Source organism: Desmodus rotundus, chromosome 2 (assembly GCF_022682495.2).
Source record: "Desmodus rotundus isolate HL8 chromosome 2, HLdesRot8A.1, whole genome shotgun sequence".
Taxonomy (NCBI): Eukaryota; Metazoa; Chordata; class Mammalia; order Chiroptera; family Phyllostomidae; genus Desmodus; species Desmodus rotundus.
This window is the reverse complement of record NC_071388.1, coordinates 108,739,544-108,756,403: the sequence shown is the minus strand read 5'-3', so window position 1 is coordinate 108,756,403 and position 16,860 is coordinate 108,739,544. Positions and strand designations below refer to the sequence as shown.

The 16,860-nt window shown below is 42.4% G+C and overlaps 1 pseudogene; it reads left to right on the top strand.

Moving 5' to 3' along the window:
• Positions 1-9,488: 9,488 nt before the first annotated feature.
• On the top strand, positions 9,489-10,274 carry LOC112313114 (translationally-controlled tumor protein pseudogene; annotated as a pseudogene).
• The last annotated feature ends 6,586 nt before the right edge of the window (positions 10,275-16,860 follow it).

Genomic DNA, 16,860 nt, shown 5'->3' with positions numbered 1-16,860 from the left:
TCCAGAAACTTTTTGATTTCTTCCCTAATCTCATTCTTCACTTATTCATTGTTTAATGGCATGCTATTCAGTCTCCATGTTTTTGAGTGTTTGGGGTTTTTTTCCTTGAGGTTTGTTTCTAGTTGCAGTCCCTTGTCATCAGAGAAAAAGTTTGACATGATTTCAATTTTCTTGAACTTGTTGAGGCTTGTTTTGTGTCCTATCATGTGGTCTATCTTTCAAAAAGTTCCATGGACACTTGAAAAGAATGTGTATTTTGCTTCTTTGGGATGAAAGGCTCTATATATATCAGTTAAGTCCATTTGATCTAAGGCATTGTTCAATGCCACAATATCTTTGTTGATATTTTGTTTGGAAGATCTGTCCATCTTTGACATTGGGGTGTTAAAATCCCCTACTACAATTGTGTTGCTATCAATATCTTTCTTGAAGTCCTCCAAGATTTTCTTTATAAATTTGGGGGCTCCTATACTAGGTGCATATATATTTACAATGTTTATGTTCCTTCATGGATTCTTCCTTTGAGAAGTGACCTTCTGGATCTCTCTTTATGGTTCTTCTCTTGAAGTCTATTTTGTCTGACATGAGTATAGCTACCCCTGCTTCTTTTTTTCCTGTCCATTTGCTGGGAAAACTTCTATTCACTTTCAATCTGTGTAGGTCTTTTGTCCTGAGGTGGGTCTCTTGTAGGCAGCATATGTGTGGGTCATGCTTTCTTATCCATTCTGCTCTTCTGTCTTTTGATTGGAGCATTTAATCCATTTACATTTAAGGTTATTATTGATAGGTACTTACTTATTGCCATTTTTTTCTACCTGTGTCCCTCCCTCAATCTCTCTCTCTCTCTCTCTCTCTCACTTCCTTTCCTTAAAACAGTCCATTTAGCATCTCTTGCAGAGCGGGTTTGGTGAAGGTGTATTCTTTGAGACTTCTTTTGTCTGAGAAGCTCCTTATTTGGCCTTCTATCTTGACTGATAGCCGTGCTGGGTAAAGTAGCCTTGGTTGCTGGCCTCTGGTTCTCATTACTTGGAATATTTTTTGTCATTCTCTTCTGGCCTGGAGTGTTTCCATTGAGAAGTCAGCTGCTAACCTTATTGGGGTTCCTTTGTATGTTACTTCCTGTTTCTCCCTCTCTGCCTTTAAGATTCTCTCTTTGTCTTGGAATTTTACCATTTTAATTATGATGTGTCTTGCAGTGGGCCTCTTTGGGTTCCTCTTCATTGGGACTCTCTGTGTTTTCTGGATTTGTGTGACTTTTTCTCTCATCAAATTAGGGAAGTTTTCCATCATTACTTTTTCAAACAGATTTTCTGTCCCTTGCTCTTCTTCTTCTCCTTCTGGTATCCCTATTATATAGATATTATTACATTTCACGCGGTCCTGCATTTCCCTTAATCCCTCTTTATTCTTTCTGAGCCTCTTTTCCTTTTCTTGCTCATTCTGGGTGTGTTTTTCTACCTTGTCCTCCAGCTTGCTGATCCAATCCTCTGCTTCATCGAGCCTGCTTTTGATTCCTTCTACTGTGTTCTTCAGTTCAGAAATTGTATTCTTCATTTCCTCTTGTCCCTTGTTGATAGTTTCTATTTCCTTTTTCATGTTGATGTAGTTTGCAGTGAGTTCATCATAGTTTCCCTGTAGTTTCTGGTAATTCTCTGTGAGCTCATTAAGCTTCCTTATAACCAATGCTTTGAACTCAGTATCTGATAGTTGACTTGCCTCTGTTTCATTTAGCATTCTTTCTTAGGCTTCCTCCTTTCCTTTCATTTGGGGATTGTTTCTTTGCCTTCCCATTGTGTGTGAGACTCTTCCTGTTAGCCTCTTCTTCTTAAGTTGCTCTGTTCTGACCCCCTGAATTTATGGTGTAAACTTCTGTGGTAGAATACCTGTAAGGTTCAGTGGTACAGTCTCCTTGATCTCCCAAGCTTACTGGTCTTGTGCTGTGGTCTATGTTGGCTCTGTGTATGTCTTTGCTTTTTGGTTGTTGTTGGGTCTTTCTTTGATGGGTCCTTCCCACCTACTGGTCATGAGGGTCAGTCTGTCCCCCACCTCTTTTTTTCTGTTGTGAAGGTGTGGGCAGGTTGTATGGAAGCTGGTTCTTCCATGTGTACAAGGTTTTGAGGCTTTTCTCTTGATCTTGTTCAGCTGTTTGTTCTTAGTAATTTCTTCACTATTTAGTTGTATTTCCAGATAGGTCCTGGGTTGAGTTAGTGTGGCTTCCACTCCCTCCTTCACCTTCTTCTGTTATTTGTTGGTGGTTCCTTTGTTGGTGGGTTTCCTCTTCCAGAAGGTGTCCTGGTGTTCACAGCTTCTACCTGCTCTGTTTTGTGATAGCTTGAAGGGGGAAGGCGAAATGGCTTAAGACAGCAGGAGTGTATTCTATGATATTTAAAGTACCGGCCCTTAGGGAAGAGATAGGAGATCCTTTGGATATGTATAGTGTTAACTGTGATAATTCATCCACCTAGCTACTTTTTAGAAAGGGTGGAAAGAAGATAAGACTCTTGTTGTGGGGAAGGAGGAAAGGATTGTGAGTTGGATCTAGAATTCTGTGAGTTTGTGGGAGGTCAGATTATGAGGTAAAGTGAGAGTAAAGTGTAGAAAATAGGTGTAATATGTGAGAGAATAGAGTTAACCACACCAGTGATAAAGTTCAGGAATCAATGAAGTGGGCTGAGATCTGAGAGGGGTTCTGTGTACTATTTACAAATGTATGGAACAGCTATTATTTACAATAGTAATGGAGCAACAATCATATGATGGAATCTATGTAATTTGGATAAGTAGAATAGGGAGTATAGGTCTTAAGAGTAGTGTGCTAATGGAACACAAGTGAAGTGAAAGACAGTTAATTAACACTACACTATGAAAGACAGGACAAGGGGAAACCAGTCAAACAATGCAAATTAACCAGTCAAGTGAAGAAGACTAAACATATAGAAGAGAAATACAAAAATACTAATAAAATGAATGATGTAAGAATAATGAAAAAAATAATAATATAAATATACAATAACTTCCAGGTTCTCTGGAGTAGCAAAGTGAAATTTGTTTCACTCTCTCAGCTGTTGGGATGCCCCCTCTTTGGGTCCAACTCTGGTCTTATCACAGTTCCAGGTTTTATTGTCTCACTTGTGGGGATTAAAAAAAAAGAAGAAGAAAAAAGAAGAAGGAAGGAAGAAGAGATATAAAGGGAAAGAGAGAAGGAGTAGAAAAAGAAAGAAGGAAAGAGAGGAGAGGAAGAAAGGTGTTCAAAGAAAAAAATAATAATAATAACCTTAAAATAAATCAGGGGGGAAAAAAAGAAGCCTCCTGCTGGCTTCAAACTGTCCAAGCCAGTTTTGCTGGTCTATTTGGCTGCAGCAGACTCATGGGGCTTAGTTTAGCTCTTCTCTGTTCTGACCAGCACTTGGGCAATCTCAAGCCCAGCTCTCCAGCTGTCCCCAGTCCCACAGATTCAGGCACACAACCTCCTGGGGACTATGGGTGCACACGTGCAGGGCCTTCCGTGGTGGGGTGCACTCTCCCTGCTGCCTTGAATGTGGTCTCAGTTCCCTCTGAGATGCACACTCTCCCTGATGTCTCAGATGTGGTCTCAGGTCCCTCCAAGGTGCGCACTCATCCCATGCCTCAGATTTGGGCACGATGCACCCCACACCCCCGCAGGAGTACCGGGCAGGCTGATGGAGAGGAGGATGGAGCTGCTGTTGCGGGAGAATTCCCCAAACTACCCGAGTGTCTCTCCTTTTTTTTTTTTTTTTTCATTTTCTTTTTGAGAAAATCTTCCTGCTCAATCCTGCCACTCCATACAAAGGCCTATCATCTCACACAGCCCACCTCTCCAGCTAGACTGGGACTGTCCCGGTAAGGGCCCCACACAGCCCAACTCTCAACTCTCCCCATCCAGCGCAGTCTCCGTGAGTTTACCACTTCGTCCTTTTTCCCCGCCCTGCGACTTCAAGCAACCAGGTCTCTCTCAGTGCTGCTCAAACCTTGTTTGGCAGGGGAGGGAGCCATTAACCCGTATCTCTCCCAGCATTCCTGTGGCAGGCCTGGCCAGCACCAGGCCTGGGGCTGCAGTTGCCCTGGTCCCATGCTGGTCCCAGGGACCTTTTTGTCCTGAAGCAATCCCCTTACCGTCTGTTTTTTCAATGTCCTCTTTACTTTTTGGTCTCCTATCTTCATAAATGCTGGGGTACTGTTGGCTGTTCACTTTGTTCCTCAGTAGATCAGCTAGGTGTTTCACCCATGTGCAGGGGGAAGTGGACTCTGCTCCCACCAATATTGCCACCATCTACCCTCAGTGCTGTTAGATTGTTCTTAATTTCAATGTCTCTGGTTATATTTTGTTTGCTTTATTCTTTTGTTGATTATGTTCCAGTTCAAGGTGAGGTCATATGATATTTGTCCCTCACCCCTGGCTTATTTCACTTAGTGTAATGTTTTCCAGTTCCACCCATGCTGTTGCAAAGGGTAGGAGCTCCTTCTTTCTCTCTGCTGCGTAGAATTCCATTGTGTAAATATACCACAGTTTTTTGATCTACTCATTTGCTGATGGTCACTTAAGTTGTTTCCAGCACTTGGCTATTGTAAATTGTGCTGCTATGAGCATTGGGGTGCATAGGTTCTCTTGAACTGGTTTTTCACGGCTCTAAGGGTATAATCCCAGAAGTGGAATTGCTTGGTCAAAGGCAATTAATTCCATTTTTAGTTTTCTGAGAAGATTGCATACTGTTTTCCACAGTGGCCACACCAGTCTGCATTCCCACCGACTGTGCACTAGGGTTCACTTTTCTCCACATACTCTACAACACTTGTCAAACACACATGGAATATTTTAAAAGCTAGACCACATGGTAGGACAAAGCCTCAACAAATTCAAGAACATTGAAATCATATCCAGCTTTTTTCTCAGATCACAATGGCATTGAAACTAGAAACCAACCTCAAGGAAAAAACTCAAAAGGAGTCAAATTCATGGAGACTGAATAACATGTTATTAAACAATGAATGGGTAAACAATGATACCAAGGAAGAAATCAAAAAGGTTCTGGAAACAAATGAAGATGAACACGCACCAGCCCAAAATGGATGGATACTGCAAAGGCAGTCCTTCCCGCTCAGAACTATCTAAAAAAAGATACAAAAATTTAAAATGAACAACCTAACCCTACATCTACAAGAACTGGAGAAACAACAACAAACAAAGCCAGGAACAAGTAGAAGGAAGAAAATAACCAGGATCAGGGCAGAATTAAATGACAGAGAGACCAAAAGAACAATTCAAAGGACTGATAAATCAGGAGCTCGTTCTTTAAAAAGGTAAACACAATTGACAAGCCTTTAAGCAGACTCATCAAGAAAAAAAAAAAAGAAGAGAGGACCCAAATAAACACAATCAGAAATGAAAGAGGAGAGATTTCAACTGATACCACAGAAATAAAAAGGATTGTAATACAAAAATATTGTATTACAAAGAAATACAAAGGAAAGTACTATGAAGAACTCCATATGCCAAGAAATGTGAAAACCTAGGTGAAATGGACAAATTTCTAGAAAAATATAATCTTCCAAAACTCAATGAAGAAGCAGCAAAAAGCTTGAACTGATCAATAACAGCTGACTAAATTGAAGCAGTAATCTAAAAACTCCTGACACACAAAAGTCCTGGATCAGATGGTTTCACAGGAGAAATTTACAAAGCATTTAAGGAAGAGCTAACCCCTGTCCTTCAGAGACTATTCCAAAAAATTCAAGAAGATGGAAGACTCCCAAACTCTTTTTATGAAGCCAGCATCATCTTAATCCCAAAACCAGATAGAGACATAAGAAATATAGAAAACTTCAGGCCAATATCACTGACGAACATAGACGCTAAAATCCTCAACAAAATTTTGGCAAACTGCATCCATCAATACATTAAAGAGATCATATACCATGATTAAGTGGGATTTATTCCAGGGATGCAAGGATGTTACAATATTCACAAATCAATAAACATAATACATCATATTAAAAAATGAAAGACAGTATCATATGATCATATCAATAGGTGTGGAAAAAGCACTTGATAAAATACAGCACCCATTTATGATAAGATTAAAAAAAAAAAAAAAACACTCAGCAAAGTGGGAGTAGAAGGAGCATTCCTCAACATAATAAAAGCCATACATGAGAAACATACAACCAACATCATACTCAGCAGGCAAAAACTAAAAGCTTTTTCCCTAAGATCAGAAACAAGACAAGGGTGTCCGCTTTCACTACTTCTATTCAACATAATATTGAAAGATCTAGCCACAGGGAACAGACAGGAAAAAGAAATTAAAGGCATCCAAATCGGAAAGGAGGAAGCAAAACTGTCACTGTTTTCAGATGACATGATTGTGTATGTAGAAAACCCTAGACTCCACCAAAAAATTATTTGACTTAAGTGAATTTTGCAAAATAGTGGGATACAAAGTCAATATTCAGAAATCAAATGCATTTTTGTACACCAACAACAAAATATCAGAAACAGAAATTAGGAAAACAAGTCCATTTACTATAGCAATAGGAAAAATAAAGTACCTAGGGATAAACTTAACCAAGAAGGTAAAATATCTATACTCAGAAAACTACAGAACAATGAAGAAAGAAATTAAGGAAGACACAAATAAATGGAAGGATATACCATGTTCTTGGATTGGAAGAATTATCATTAAAATGTCCATACTACCCAAAGCAATCTATGGATTCAATGTAATCCCTATTAAAATATCAATGACAGATATATTTCACAGATATAGAGCAAATATTTCAAAAGTTTACATGGAACCAAAAAGACCCTGTGTTGCTGCAGCAATCTTGAAAGAGAAGAACAAAGTGGGAGGGATCATGATATGTGATATCAAACTATACTACAAGGCCACTGCAATCAAAACAGCCAGGTACTGACATAAGAACAGACACATAGGCCTGGCTAGTGTGGCTCAGTGGATTGAGTGCACGCCTGTAAACCAAAAGGTCACCGGTTCAATTCCCAGTCAGGGTACATACCTGAGTGGCAGGCCAGGTCCCCAATGAGGACCACGTGAGAGGCAACCACACACTGATGTTTCTTTCCTTTTCTTTCTCCCTCCTTTCCCCTCTCTCTAAAACTAAATAAATAAAACCTTAAAAAAAAAAAAAAAAAAAGTGGGCAAAGGACCTGAACAGACAGACACTTCTCCAAGGAGGATATACAGAGAGCCTATGTGCATATGAAAGGACGCTCAACATCACTAACCATCAGAGAGATGCAAATTAAGACCACAATGAGATACCACCTCACACTAGTCAGAATAGCCATTATTCACAAATCACAAACAACAACTGATGCCGAGGCTGTGGAGAAAAGGGAACCCTAGTACACTGTTGGTGAGAACGCATACTCAAGTAGCGACTGTGGGAAACAGTATGGAACTTCTTCAAAAAACTAGAAACAAAAATGCCTTTTGACCCAGTGATTCCACTGCTGGGATTATATCCTAAGAATCCTGAAACACCAATCCAAAAGAACCTATGCATCCCAGGGTTCATAGCAGCATTATTTACAATAGCCAAGTGCTAGAAACTTCCTAAGTGTCCATCAGTAAATGAGTGGGTCAAAAAACTGTGGTACATTTATTTACACAATGGAATACTATGTAGCAGAAAGAAAGAAGGAACTCCTACCCTTTGAAACAGCATGGATAGAACTGGTGAGTATTATGCCAAGTGACAGACCGAGATTTCCTTTAAAATGTTTCAAGGAACTTGTTTTTGTTTTTAAATCTCAGTTTTCAAAAAATCTCAAAGGTTAAGAAAAAGTCTTATTTAATTTTTGAGTTGTGGGAAGTTTGTTAAACATATCAAAAGACTTAAAACACTTGTCAAATAATCCCTGGCTGAATAGCTTAGTTGGTTAGAGTGTCATCCCAATATACCAAGATTGGGGGTTTTATCCCCAGTCAGGGTACATACAAGAATCAACAAATGAATGTATAAATAAGTAGAGCAACAAATTTATCTCTCTCTAATCAATAAATTTTTAAAATTAAAAAAATATTTAAAATATTTCATCAAGTATAATTATAGACCATTGTGAAACAATACTTAGGATTCTATTTTATCATGGTGAACATTAAAGACTTTGCAAGCAAATACAGAAAGTGAAATAGATGTAAGCAAAATTTAGCCTTTCACTATTAAGAAGACTCAATTTACTTAAGAGGTAAGACTGGTGATAAAAACACAGGATATCATTTTTAAAACAAAATCTTTGCTTTCTATTTATAATCTCTTATTAAAGACATACCAATAGTACAGGAAAACTTTCTCCTTTGAGCAGAGAAATAACCAAACTCTAATTTTGTATCAGCCTATTTTTGATATTTAAATTCATTTATTAAGTAATTTTATGGAAGAAACCTAAGTGCCCATCAGTAAATGAGTAGATCAAAAAACTGTGGTACATTTACACAATGAAATACTATGCAGCAGAAAGAAAGGAGCTCCTACTCTTCACAACAGCATGGATGGAACTGGAGAGCATTATGCTAAGTGAAAGAAGCCAGGTGGTGAAAGACAAATACCGTAAGATCTCACCTATAAGTGGAACCTAATCAACAAAACAAACAAGCATGCAAAATATAACCAGAGATATTGAAATAAATAACAAACTGACAGTAACCAGAGGGGAGGGGAGTGGGAATTATGGGGGAATAAAGAGGAAGGGTCATCAAGGAACATGTTTAAAGGACACATGGACAAAGCCAAAGGTAGGGGGATCACAGGTGGGAGGTGAAGATGGGTGGTGCAAGGGAGAGTTGTGGGGGGAAAATGGAGACAACTGTACTTCAACAATAAAAACAATTAATTCTAACCTTATTTAGCTGACATCTCTACCTACATCTATTTTTTATTTGTTCTTAATAATTATGTTTAGGTGACCCATAAAAGCTTTATGAAATGTTAGACCAAGTCAGTCATTCTAAGTTATGTTTTGCTGACAAATTTACAAGCTTTTGTAGAATAAAAGTATTATACTTAATACTGATCATTTCAAAGACATGCCTATTTTAATTAGCTTTAATATCACATTTTTTCAAAACCTGAAACATATTTGGGTTAGTTTCTGTTACATTTTTTAATTTGTATAAGCACTTTCTTTAAGCCTATTAAACTGAACTCTTTATAAACTAATTTTATTAATATCCTCTAGAAGCATATAATATACATAAATAATAAATATATGATTATATATAATACTAACTATATATTATGTACATTATATATATTATTAACAGAACTATTAAAATACAGCAACCCCCTTGTTCAGCTAGGACATGTTGTTACACACACATGCTCAGACACACACACACAGATACAACTGGAGACCTGATTTTTTCAAAAATTTCAGCCATGATACAGGTAAAATAAGACAAAACCCCAGCTTTTTCTGCCTGCTCCCCACTCCCCTGGAGCGCTGCTCAGGCTGCACCATGCTTGCTAGAGCTCCGGGCTCCTGCTCAGCAAGCGCTGCTGTCGTCTTCTTCCAGCCGCCATCATGATCATCTACCGGGACCTCACCAGTCCTGATGAGATAGATGTTCTCCGATATCTACAAGATCCGCGAGGTCGCAGACGGGCTGTTTTTGGAGGTAGAGGGGAAGATGGTCAGTAGGACAGACGGTAACATTGATGACTCACTTATTGGTGGAAATGCCTCCGCTGAAGGCCCCAAGGGCGAAGGAACGGAAAGCACTGTAATCACTGGTGTTGATATTGTCATGAACCATCATTTGCAGGAAACCAGCTTCACAAAAGAGGCTTACAAGAAGTACATCAAAGATTACATGAAATCAATCAAAGGGAAACTTGAAGAACAGAGGTCAGAAAAAGTAAAGCCTTTTATGACAGGGGCTGCTGAACAAATCAAGCACATCCTTGCTAATTTCAAAAACTACCAGTTCTTTATTGGTGAAAACATGAATCCAGATGGCATGGTTGCTCTGCTGGACTACCGTGAGCACAGTGTGACCCCATATATGATTTTCTTTAAGGACGGTTTAGAAATGTAAAAATGTTAACAAATTTGGCAATTTGCATCTATCACCTGTCATCATAACTGGCTGCTGCTTTTCATCCATACACCAGGACCTAGGACAAATGGGACTGATGTTACCTTGAGTTCTCCACTTATTTTGACCTTGATTTATATGGAGCAGAGGCATTGTTTTTAAGAAAAACATGTCATGTAGGTTGTCTAAAAATAAAATGCACTTAAACTTTAAAAAAAAAAGAAAAAGACAAAACCCCATTAATTTGTAACAGTTGGAATAAGTTGTTTATTCATTCAGATGGCTAATGCCTTTATTAATTTTAGAGAGGGTTTTTAGTATTTGTATTAGTAACAAACAATTTTTAAGTAGTCTGTGGAAGAGTTGCTTAGGTAAGGAAAAGTTTTTAGATGCTTGTGGTTTTTTAAAAAGGTTTTATTTATTTATTTTTAGAGAGAGTGGAAGGGAAGGAGAGAAGGAGAGAAACATCAACGTGTGGTTGCCTCTCATGCACTCCCAACTGGGGACCTGGCCTGCAACCCAAACTTGTGCCCTGACTGGGAATTGAACCAGTGACCCTTTGGTTTGCAGGCCCGTGCTCAATCCACTGAGCTACACCAGCCAGGGTGATGATTGTGTTTTTAAAACGCTTGTCTTCCCATATTTTTCCTTTGGTTTGTTTAGTCTCAGTAGTTATGAGCTGTTTACATTTCCGATTGTCTGCAAGACAGATTGTGAGTTGTTGAGGAGGTTTTAAAAAATCTTACAAAACTTTTAATTTTGCCAAATTTCTGACCATAGAGTTACTAAAGACTGAAATATCTTGTCATGTTTCAGGAGGCATGTCTGAGCCTGTAAAGGCCTGGCAGGTTCATGAGATTGAGCAGGCGGAAGGATATTCACGGAGCTGCTGGGATGTCTGACACACCTTTATTCAAGGGTGGGCAATCCACACATGCTGCAAGCTGCGTGTCACCCTGCATGTCCCTGCATGTCCCTGCATGTCACCTACCCACCTTATACACTAAATACAAACAAAGCCAGCAGGAAGCCAGAATATTGTATAATGCAGCATGATTCTGCACATATGAGCCCACTCAATGTTATGGGAACCGTTTATCAGTCCCAGTCTCACAGCTTATCTTAGTTCCCCAGACATCTGGGAGAGGCAGCCAGACTGCCTCCATTTACATAACAACCCACCCCTTCTGGGTTCTTCACCATACAATCTATGCAAGGGTATCTTCTGCAAACATTCCTTGACAAGGAGGACAGAACCCTGCACCCATAAACCACAACAGCAGTACAGACTACAGTAACAGGCAGCTAAAACACAAGCACTGCCATGCGAGACAGCAAGAACCCACCACCATTCAGTGGTTAGAGATGCCCACCATTCCTGCAGATCACCCGTCAGGCATTCAATGATAAGAGGACTCAGAAGCTAATGCCTGAAAAGCTTCACTAACATTGTGATGGCCATCAGGAACATAAACACAGCATTCAGGTCCTATTAGGCCACACTCCACCTTGGGATGCAGTAAGCCTAAGACCATATGATTTTGCAAGGCTACTTTCTTAATTGATATACTTCCTCATTTAACAGTCTTAAGGAATCCTGTGTAGCATTCAATGCATGAGCAGTGTGCAAAGCCAAAGCAGTTATCTCAGTCTCAGTGATTATAGAAGCAGCATAAGGAGAAAAAATAGCGAACAGGTAACACCACCAAGGAGTACGCTTTACCCAGTGTCATGCTTTAAACACTTCCCAATTTGTTGGCTGGCATGAAAGAGTTTTCTGAACTCAAGCAGTCAAATAGGGCCATCCCCAGGTACAATGGCCAGTCCAATATCCAGGCAGGTAAAGCCACCCATGTAAGCCACACACGCAAAGGGCTCAAGTGAGAACTGCAGCCCACACATCATTCAGCACCACCCAGAAATGCTTTAAAGTTCAAGTCTAACACAGACCTGTAGTAGTCTAGTCCACTTGGGCTTTTCCTTTGGGGTTCTCAATGCAAAGGGGAGCTGGTGCAGCCAGCTCCATGGCCTCAGCTGTGAGTCACCTCAAGCCACCCCATATGGAGTAGCCGCTTAACGGCAGGGGCCAGTCATACCACCACTCTGCCTCAGCATAGATGTCAGTCCAGGTAGCATTCCACCAGGGATGTTCACTATTTCACTGGTTCTGAAGCCAAGTCCAATTTGGGACAGAAGCAGGAGAGATGTGCCATGGGAAGCTGGCCATTGTACTCAGGGGGATTTCAGTGCAGACCCAGCGCACTGATTGGTTAGCCACTGAGGCATACATATGAACCCGGCCCACTAAAGTGTCATTCTGTGCCCTACGAACAGAAAGACAGAGCAGTTATAGACTCCAATAAGGGCAAATCACAACCCTCAGGCAATATACAAGCAAGCTTCTGGTCAGCCGATAAGACAGTGGCTGGCAGAGGAGTTATTTCTGGGTGTAAATACCATACCTTTCGCACCTCAACTGTGGGCTCAGCATCTACTTGCAACAATAGTGGAGAACTCATAATGGGCCATAAGGATATCACAAAGGTGCCATGGATAAGTATTTCATGGTCTGCTGGCCCTGGATATATCACCTTTAAGTTTGCCATGTCCCAATCATCTACGGCACTGTTTGCAAGTTTCTCTCCACCGCTTTTCCCCAAGGGGTGACAAGAGCAACCCAATGCACGTGGGGGGCTTTTATTTCCCAAGGCCACATCCAAGTGGCTGTTTGCCCTCACTCCAGGCCCTTAGAAGCAGGCAAAAGAATATTTCCCTGTTTTCCCATGCCTGGTTTCAACAGCCATCCTTATTTTGTACCTGCAGCTGAATTGTAGCAGCAGTCCAGTGGAGCAAGGCTTCCACCAGAGCTGGGCACCCCCTGACTCCTCTCATTTAGTCTGGAGGAAAGTCCATAAGCATTTCATCCAACAGCACCTCCAACCCCCGCCAGCACTGGGTAGTAGCTGCAGTTTGCAGGCCCTGCTTTAAGAGACCATTGTACCATTCAATCATATGGCAACTTGGGGATGATAGGCCACAGAATTTCCAGTCAATCTGCAAGTCTCGACCCATTGTTGTACCAAGGCCCCAGTAAAATGCATTCCCTGGTCTCAATGAGAGACCAGGGAATGCATTTTGACTCTCAATGATTAAGGGTCACCCATAAGCAGCCCATAACTGACCTAGAGCAGCAATTACTACTTTCTGATCTGGGTGCTGTGTGGGATAAGCAGCTAAAAGTCCAGTAGCTGTGTCCACACCTGTAATAGCATACATCCACCTGCCACCAGGTCAGCGGTACCCATCCCCACACCACCTGTCCAGTAGTTCCCACAGGCCTTCAGGGAAGCTCTCACGAGCAGACAACACAAGTCTCAAAAGCTTCTTGTACCTCTGCCAAAGTAAGAATTAACGCCCAAGTTTTGATAGTGGGCCACATGGTCTTTTGTCCATCATGCAAGAGGCAAGGGTGTAGTAGCCACTGAGCTATTTCCCTTTCTGAGGGACTAGTAGGTACTGTTTCCAGCCCCCACACCTTGGCTAGTGTAGCAGCCTCATCACTCCCAGGAGAAGCAAGGGGTCCACACCCAGTCCCGCGATATACAGTGATTTGTTTCTGGTGGCCTATTTCCCAGAGGTCTTGCCATAAGGCCTGTCCCCATAATGGCCCATGCATAACCACCCATTTATTTTTGCATGCCATGTAGAGATCTACAATGTCAGTCCCCACTACACCACCCAACTATCTGTACAAATAGTCAGGGGTGGTGCTTCATTAGCAGCCACGAGCCACATGGTGCACAGTTCTGCCCATTGGGTACTCTGACCTACGACAGTGTCAAACCAGATTGTGTCCGTTTCTGGTTGAATTGCCACAGGAGTCCACATGGCAAGCCAACCCCTGTTAGACTCATCAGTGTACCATGCATCTGAGGGAGTAAGTGCCTGCCTTTTATGGAAGGAGCTAGCTTCCGGGTCTTCTATAGGGACAGGAGCAGATTTCTCATCTACATAGGTAATAGGACCTAGCGTTTCCTGTAAGTCAGCCCATAAAGGGCTAGTAGACAGAGTACTCCTTAGTTGCAGATAAGCCCCCATTACCCAGTGTGGACATCTGAGCCGTCCCACTATAAGGCTTGGCCATCCAATCCCAAACCCACCCTGCAATGGGACACATGGTCCTTACTGTCACGGGGACAGCTCCTGTTATGGCCAGCATACACTGCAGCTAATTGCTTTTCAATCAAGGAGTACCATACCTCTGCTCCCTTCCATGGTACCAGAAACCCAAGGGTTGACGTAGCTGTTCCAACTGCTGCCACAGACCCCACCCAAAGCCTACTTGTGTCACATGCACATCTAGAGCACAGGGTCTAGCAGGATTCAAAGCATGAAAGGCAAAAGCACACTTAGTGATGTGCTTCGCTCCTTGGAATGCTTGTTCCTAGGTCAGGGTCCAGTCCCATTGTGCTATTTCACCAAAGAATACAAGGGACAAACGACCTGTGCAAGATAGGGCACAAATGCTCTCCAGTACCCCAACAGGCCCAAAAATGTCTGGAGCTGTTTCACAATGGTAGGGGTCGGATACGCCTGAATTTTATCTACCACCGCATCAGGGATGACTTTTGTATTACCCGATAAGATAACCCCCAAGATTTTGACAGACAACCCAGGCTCTTGTAACTTGGTTTTGTTGACTGCCCATCCACATAACTTCAGGTGAAACAGCACTTGCAGCACTGCTTTTTCTAACTCTGCAAGAGAATCACTGGTTAGCAAAATGTCATCAATGTAATGGAACAGGTATACTTCTGGAGGCGATGGCCACTTAGCTAGGTCCTCTGCCACAAGCATGTGACATTCAGTAAGGCTGTGCAAATACCCTTGAATGAGCACTGTAAAGGTCCACTGCCACCCTTTCCATGTGGGGGAAACTGATCTTGACTCTCCGGAGCAATGTCAATGGAGAAAAAGGCATCTTCGAGATCAGCTACAAAGTGGTAAGTCCCCAGCTCGTTAGTTAACCAGTCCATCAAGTCTATCACAGAAGGGAATGCTGCATGTATTAGAGGAATGACCTTACTGAGCTCCCAGTAATCAACTGTCATTCTCCATGTGCAATCTGGCTTTTCCACTGGCCACACAGGAAAGTTAAAAGGACTGTAGATGGCCCTAATTATCACTACCTTTTCCAACTCTCCCATAGTTGCTGTAATTTAATGTCCCCTGGGGGATACCCTTACCCATTAGGGGGGTGGCAACTGCACAGGGGTTAGCACGTCCCTGCAGAATGGCTTTTACCACTCTTACTCGCAGGCAAAACTCTCCTGCAGTTGTGTGTAGCCACAGACCCTGGAATACATCAATACCCAGGATATATTCAGGAATGGGGAATACATAAACAGTGTATTCACGGGGTTGGGGTCGGGGGGAAGGCAAACACCTGATATCCAGAGAGAGCTGTACAGCCTTTACATTCACACTCTGTCCCCCATAACCTTCAATAGAGACCTCAGGCCCCAGAAAGTTCTCAGGGTTTCCATGTAAAAGGGTACATTCAGCTCCTGTATCCACAAAAGCCAAAACCCGCTGGATATTTGCAAGGGACAACGAATAGCCAATTCAACATGTGGCCTCCAGTCCTGCCAGCCCCCTATAGATGGATTCCTTCGCCTTCCCCCTCATCTCAGGAGGTTGACACAGCCAGGTGATCTTCCAGCCAGCCTGGACAGGCTTCTCAACGCACACCCTCGGATTTCCCCATCAGTTTCTTTTTTTCTGGGGCCGCAGGAAGCGTTAGTCAGGTCTCAGCTGCTTCCAGTGCTCTAATAGGTATGCATTAGGCTTCCTGTCAGTCTCAGTGTGATCAACTCCAGCCCCTGAAAGGTCAGACCACATCTGTGTTCTGGTCACCCACACAGGGACGCTGTTTGACCAACACAGGAGCTCTGAGAGACTACACAGTTTTTTGCTGATCAAGAGACTCTGCCTCTCCCCAACTGGCCACGACTGTTGTGATGTCATTTATGTGACTGCGGACATACAGGGCTAAAATCTCCATTAGCAACCCGAGAGGAGGGTGGAGCATGCTGGAGTACAAGTTCCTGCATTCCAGCTGTAAAACATTCATCATCCGTAACCTGTGTATAGGGATTGAACATAGCCTGGCACATGCCCACGTCCCACAGAATTTGCACTAAGTCTGTTAAGGACTGCCACCTGCTCACACTGTCTGGTACATCTCCTGTATTTGCCCAGACTGTATGGAGAGCGGCCATTATCCACTCCATTACATAAAGTGAGCCCTGCCACCCACCGTGCCTGTAGCAATCCTGCAGCTGTTGGTGCAGAGAGGGGTGTGTTGTGATGGAAGCTAACTTTTCCATCACATTGTCCGTACAACTAATGCTTTCCACCCCTAAATCCCACAGGTGCAAAAGCCACGCAGCTAAGGGCTCCCCAGGTCGCTGGTGGAACTGATTCGCGAGATCGACCAGTTGAGCTTGTGTATAAGATCAGTAGGTGGTTATGTTCTATAATCTGAACAGGACCAATCAGAGTTCACCCCAGGCGCCCTGAGCTGTTGAGATTTCATTTTCTGTAACACTACCGGGCGGGCCTTCCAGGAACGTGGTTCTACGTCAACGTCATCTTCCTCCGACTCCAGCTGATCTGCTACGGCTGGAGACCAGCACTGGGGATAAGCGCTGCTCCACTGGTTGCAGATCTTCCAAAGCACCGATTCTGGCTTCAGGGCTGCTTCTTGTCCTTGGAGTTC